General features: G+C 37.9%; 2 long non-coding RNA genes across 7 annotated transcripts in view; one reads left to right on the top strand and one right to left on the bottom strand.

Annotated features, from left to right (window-relative positions):
* LOC123513425 overlaps window positions 1-6,717 on the top strand; it is a 62,055-nt gene that overhangs the window by 42,300 nt on the left and 13,038 nt on the right. The gene's annotated exons all lie outside the window — the stretch shown is intronic.
* LOC123513427 lies at window positions 333-6,680 on the bottom strand. 3 transcript variants are annotated; one of them, XR_006677358.1, is made up of 4 exons: window positions 6,327-6,680; window positions 5,415-5,522; window positions 2,897-3,044; window positions 333-362 (listed from the first exon to the last, which is right to left on the bottom strand). It is a non-coding gene; the product is annotated as an uncharacterized LOC123513427 (long non-coding RNA). The 3 variants fall into 3 exon arrangements; XR_006677356.1 differs by lacking the exon at window positions 333-362 and adding an exon at window positions 427-783; XR_006677357.1 differs by lacking the exon at window positions 333-362 and adding an exon at window positions 427-780.

Below are 6,717 nucleotides of genomic sequence, written 5' to 3'. Positions count from 1 at the left end.
CAACGAGTGTGCATACTTTTAAAGTAAGATTGGATAAGTGAAGATATGGAGACGGGGCCACACGAACATAAATCCCAGGCCCTGTAAAACTACAACTAGGTAAATACATATACACACACACACACACACACACACACACACACACACACACAAGACGCTTATTTTAGCCAAAAGTAACCAGGGCATTACTGAAGAAGACTAGATAATTAACATGTACCTGGAAGAGAATGGTTAGCCGCGCCGCCTATCGCCCTATGCCTAACACCTAACGCCTAGCAAACCGTAATTTGTACTTGACTTTATTCCGAAGGGTTGCTGCAGCGGTGTCAGTCCACGGTGTGACCTGTGATATGGGTACTCACCTGTAAAGAGGAGAAGGAGGGAGTTAGTGTGGTGTGCTTATCAAAGCTAGTATTTCATTATTAACGGAGATCAGTATAGGAGTCACGTGGTTCAGGTTAATGCTTAGTACTTTATTGCAGTGATAATGAGGCTTAAATAACAACCTCAATTTACCAAATCCAACGCGAGGGTGAATATAAAGCTGAACAAGCAGTTTTCTTGAGTTTTGAATTGAGTGGGATATTACTTCAAATTAGTTTATGGTAAGCATTGGAGTGGTGATTATTTGTGAATGATTGTGTGTGTTAGATTTGGTATCAGATTTTTCTTTTCCATTTCAGATTGCACATTTTTGTGTGATAGGGGTGCTAACCTGCAAGACACAATAAAGTGCATTCTTAGGTATGCTGTGACAAACTCCTTGGCTGTGCAATACAACTGCTGTGGCAAAGGAGAGAAACACAGTTTTTACCATCTTGAAGTTGCAGGATACCATTATCAGTAAGTATAGTAGTTCAATTTGTTTGAATCTATTTCTCTATTCTATTCTCTTATGCCTCACTCTCTGCAGGAGTGTCCCATAACGGGTGGCTATGGCAGAAGAGCCTCCACCTCCCTCTGTCCATACATTCTCTCCTTGCTTGTTCTAGCACTCCTTTCCCACTCAAGTAAAATGTTTGAGTGCTGTTTGTTTCATGTAACATATCAGTGATATCTATATAATGTCTTTACAATATAAGTCTTGTATAGATGGTAGTGCAATAGTAAAGTGTTGGTCATGCAACCAAATGTTCAAGTTTTTGGAAACTGTGACCATATTTAATGAAGAGGTAAATAGAAATTGACTAATATTTTTTTTTTTTTTTTTTTTCTAAGAAAGTGTGTGTGCAAGCATCCAGACTATAGGCATAAAACAGCAGCAGCCTCTGTCGAAGTCATTATGAAAGAATGGTTCCACACAGCCAGAGACCGAGATGGAGGGTGATGAAGGAGGGATTTAAGTGTAAACCACTAACAACAGTGTGAACACACACAAATAATAGTGAAGCTTTGCAGGTCACAGCTGTGAGTGTTATGCATGCACCACATAACATATAGCTATAGGTATTCTGTTAATAACTGAACTTTGGAAATGTTTCCCATTTTGTACTCCCTCACCTACACACCTGTGTGACTCAGGAACCCACCATCAGTGAATAAACTCTAGTATACTGTCATGTTGCCCTCTGCAATATGGTGCTATTATGTGCCTAATACTAGTATACTGAAAGTAGGAATAAACAAAATGGTGGGACCACTACCTTATGGTGCTCTCATCTGCCAATGACTAGTAATAAAACATATATTTCAAAAAGACACTAATTTCAGTCTCACAGGTTTTGAAGGGTAGTTTAATGGTCCTATTGACAGATTAGTATGATATCTTCTCTATCAACAGCACAAAAACTCTTACGAAAAAGGCTTGTCCTATCTGTGGGCTTTGAAAATTGTGGCAACATACCCTATATTTTAAAAAGATTCTAATTTCAGTCTCACAGGTTTTGAAGGGTAGTTTAATGGCCCTATTGACAGATTAGTATGATATCTTCTCTATCAACAGCACAAAAACTCTTACGAAAAAGGCTTGTCATATCTGTGGGCTTTGAAAATTGTGGCAACATACCCTATATTTTAAAAGATTCTAATTTCAGTCACTCGGGTTTTAAGGGTAGTCTCACCTCGGTGGCCATATAACCTATATTTTCAAAAGACTATTGTTTCAGTTACACAGGTTTTTAAGGGTAATCTGATAGTTCTATTAACTTAACATAAATTAACATAACATAACATAAATATTAGGGCCACCAGGGCCCATCTACTTTATCCTGTATCAGTCGCACAGCGACCTCGTCATCAGTACTTAAAGATACACTTACAAGTACACAATACATTATATACTAATTCTAAATATTTGGCCCATTAACAGGGCTAAGTCCTGCAGCGAATTCCTCTACAATCTGTGATCCCCATGTCTTGTTTAACTATAGTAAATTTCTTATAAAAACTATCATGCAGCACTATACATAACTATAAATCTAATAAATTTAAGTGCTTATCTAATCTGTTTTTAAACATTGTCAAACTAGTGCTATTTACAACCCTCTCTGGCAATGCATTCCAGAAGTCTACCACCCTATGACTAAAGAAATATTTTCTTATATCTAACCTGCAGCCTTGTTTTCTAATCTTCCTGCCATGATTTCTAGTCTTACACATACTCAAACACACCCAAACACACTCAAAACACACCCAAACAGACTCAAACACACCCAAAGACACCTCAATATACCCAAACATACCAAAACACATGAAACACACTCCCAAACACACTCAAACACACCTGAATATATCCAAACATACCAAAACACATCTAAACACACTCAAAACACATCCAAAACACCTCAAAACACATCCCAAATGCTCCCAAGAACCCCAAAACACACCAAACACACTCAAAACACACCCAAACAGACACAAAACACACACAAATGCATCCAAACACACTCACTCGCACCTCTTCCTTTTGTGTGAGTCCGTAATACACTTCCTTGATCTGGGAGAAGGTGGTGATGGCGGTGGACAAAACGGGTGTGGTGTTTTTAAAGGCCGTTTTAATCTCCATCCTTGACTTCAAATAAATCAGCGTGTCGTTTTCTGCGGACCTGCAAATGTTTGGTTAGGTTAGATTAGGTCAGTTAAAAATAAATAAATCAATAAATAAAATTACAAGGTTAGGTTAGACTGAGAGAAGAATATGACATTCAAACAACAAGATCGCATAGTAAAAAGCTGAGGAAGGGAAGATGTCTGGGAGATGTTAAAAAGATATAGTTTCCCGCAAAGATGTGTGAGACGTGGAACAGTTTGGGTGAAGAAGTGGTGTTAGCAACGAGTGTGCAGAGCTTAAAGAAAAATTGGATAAGTGTAGATATGGAAACAGGGCCACACCAGCGTAAAGCCTGGAAAACTACACCTAGGTAAATCACACACACACACACACACACACACACACATATAAAGCCATTTTTATCAAACTTATTACGCTTCTACTCCTGGGTTACAGAAGGACTGGAAAGCAGAGACGGATGATGGACACAGTATACCTGGATATAAAAAGGTTTTGATAAAGTCCCGCATGGAAGACTATTTTGGGAAGTAGAGAACGTAGGAGGACTGTGAGGAACCGTGCTCCAATGGACAAGAGATTATTTGAAGGATAGGGAAATGAGAACTGTGATCAGAGATACATACTCATCTTGGGGTTAAGTAACCAGCAGAGTGCCACAAGGGTCAGTGTTAGCCCCCATTATGTTTCAGATTTATGTAAACGACATTCACATTACAGTAATCAGTTCTATTAATATGTTTGGTGATGATGTAGAGCTGCTAAGAGTTATCAAAACCAGGGAGGACTGTTTGCTGTTACAGAAAGATAGAAACAAGATTTATGAGTGGAGTGGAAATTGGAGTTTAATGTCAACAAATACCATGTAATGGAACTTGGAAAGAGTAAGAGAAGACCGGTAAGGAACTATTTGATGGGAGAGGAAAAAATAATGAAGACTAAAGAGGAAAAAGATCTGGGAGTGATTATACAGGAAAATCTGAACCCTAAAACCCATAAGTAAGATATTTGGATTATCATATCAATACAACAAGGTAAATACTTCAAAGACAACCTATAGCTTACAATATCCTCAAAATTTCAAGTCATAAATTTTATAACTTTGTTTTTAAATAAATTTTTCAAATCTGGATCACAGCATGCCCTTAAATTGTTGAAAATGTAAGAGAAAACAGGAAAAAATATTAGGAAAAACATTAAAAAAACATGAATGGAACTGCAAAAGAAAGGGAGGGAATAGTACTGGGGTTGTTGCACTAGGTTAGGCTGGGATGGGCTGGGAATTATTGAAAAAAAGAGGAAAAAATAAATATACATAATAAAAAAAAAAAAAAAAAAAAAAATATATATATATATATATATATATATATATATATATATATATATATATATATATATATATATATATATATATGATATCATAGTTTGGTGCAGAGTGTTTGGACCTGCCAGGGAGAGAGAGGGAGTGGTTATCGGGTGCTACATTAGGTTAGGTTGGGAAAAAGGCAGAGGTTGTTGAAAAGTAAGAAAGAAAAAAAAATAAATAAATAAATGAAGTTACACCACCTGCTAGTGTTTCAACATGCAGATGAGACACACATCCAAACATCACCCAAACACATCTTAAACACACCCAAAACACACTCAAAACCCCCCAAAAAACATACCTAAATACCCCAAACACACACCCAAATATCCCCAAAACCCCAAAACACTCAAACACCACAAAAACACACCCAAACCCCAGAAAAACACCCTTTCACCCCAAACACCCCAAAAAACCAAAAAAAACACACCCAAACCCCTCCAGTTTTGCAGGGATGTTTGATGATCTATTGACAGATTAACATGATATCTAGCAAATCAAAAGCAGAAACAGAAACACTCTTAAGAACAAACTTCCTCCTAACTGTGGACTTTGAAAAACAGTGGTCGCCTAAGTTGTATTTCTAAAAGACACTTGTTTCAACACTACTATTTCAATCACTCGCAAAAACCAACCCTCAAAAATATGTGCCCTCTGCGCTTTACAAATCAGAATCACACGGGTTTTTAAGGGAGGTTTGATGGATGTATTGACAGATTACATTGATATCAACCTTATCAAAGATAGATATCATGCACAGACCACTTAAAACCCTTAAAACTAAACTAAAACACACTCAATACACCATACAACAACTCAAAATTCCCTAACCGCACTCAGAACACACCCATATATTCAAACACCCTCTACACCACACTCAAGATAAGTAAAATATACTTAAAACATCTAACACACACTGAAAACACACAAAATACACCCAAAACACCCTGCAACACTACCAAACACACTCAAAATACTTTTAGATATAACCCAAAAACACAAAATGCGTTATAAAGAACAGTAACATTAAAAGGGACTTACCTAAATATTGTGGCTTGGCTCCTCCTCTTCTTCCACTTCCATTTTTCCTTTCTTCTTCGTCCTCTTCCTTTGTTCTTTCTTCTCCTGCTCCCATCTACACGCCTGAGCCTAGAAACACATCAAAACACTTAGAAAACACGAGATATTAGGCAAAATATTGAGGAAGTGGAGGGAGAGTACCTATTGTGGCTTGCCTGCTCCTCCACTTATTCCTCCCTTTCTCATTCCTTCCTCTTCACCCTCCTTTATCTCTCTTTCCTTCTTCCTTCTGCTACTAATATCTACACACCTGAGCCAAGAAACACAGGAAAACACGTAGAAATCACTAGATATTAGGCAAAATATCGACGAACTGGGCGGTAGGGAGGGAGCTTACTTTTTTATGACTTGATAGATACTTTAATTAGTATCCAAACCATCAAAACATCTCCTGCTTAACTAGTTTTAAAAAACTGTCTAAATTAAGTATATAAAATGTATATAAACATTTCCACTTATAACGCTGCCAAAACATCCAGCCATTTCCACTTTATATTTCTTTCGAAAAATATTAGACAATATAAACTCTCTTCTCAGGCATCCAACACTGACCTAAAACCAAATGTTAACGAGTGAAAGAGAATTAATGTAAAACAAAACCATTAGTTCCCTGGCCCAGTTAATCGCTTGCCAAAATTTCGCGTGATCGTTTTCTTCTAACATCCTCTCTATCTGTCCCCAACGCCCACACAGACAAGACAGACACACACACACACACACACACACAATATTATTATCACAGTAACTCACAAAATAAAACAAACAAACAAGCAAACTAAAGAAAATAACAAAGTTATCTTAAAGCTACCACCCAAACAATACACAAAGCTTAATCTTAGGAAACACACACACACACACGACTACACTACCTACCAGGAGGCCCTCCACACCCTACACCTCACCACCCTTCACACTCGCTACCAACACCTCCTCCACCAGCTTGCCACAAAGCTTCTCCACTGGCGCCACAGGAGCCTACTCCCTCCGGCAGCTCCCCTTCCCAGCCACAGTGTCCGCCACCAGAAGCCGCTCCCCATACGTGCCCGGCCCGGATACACACATACAAAAATAGTGCAGTGCCCACAATAATCAAAATAATTAACTCGTGGACACTGACTAAATTTGTGATGAATTTTAAGCATGTAATATTAGGATATTTCTCCTGTAAAATGTTTATTTTCAGCTACAGAGCTGCTTGTCTCAATAAACCCTTTATTACTATTATTATTACACACACACACACACACACACACACACACACACA

This window comes from Portunus trituberculatus, chromosome 36 (genome assembly GCF_017591435.1).
Source record: "Portunus trituberculatus isolate SZX2019 chromosome 36, ASM1759143v1, whole genome shotgun sequence".
Classification (NCBI taxonomy): domain Eukaryota; kingdom Metazoa; phylum Arthropoda; class Malacostraca; order Decapoda; family Portunidae; genus Portunus; species Portunus trituberculatus.
Note: the sequence above shows the minus strand (reverse complement) of the source record. Positions and strands in the feature narration are given on the sequence as shown.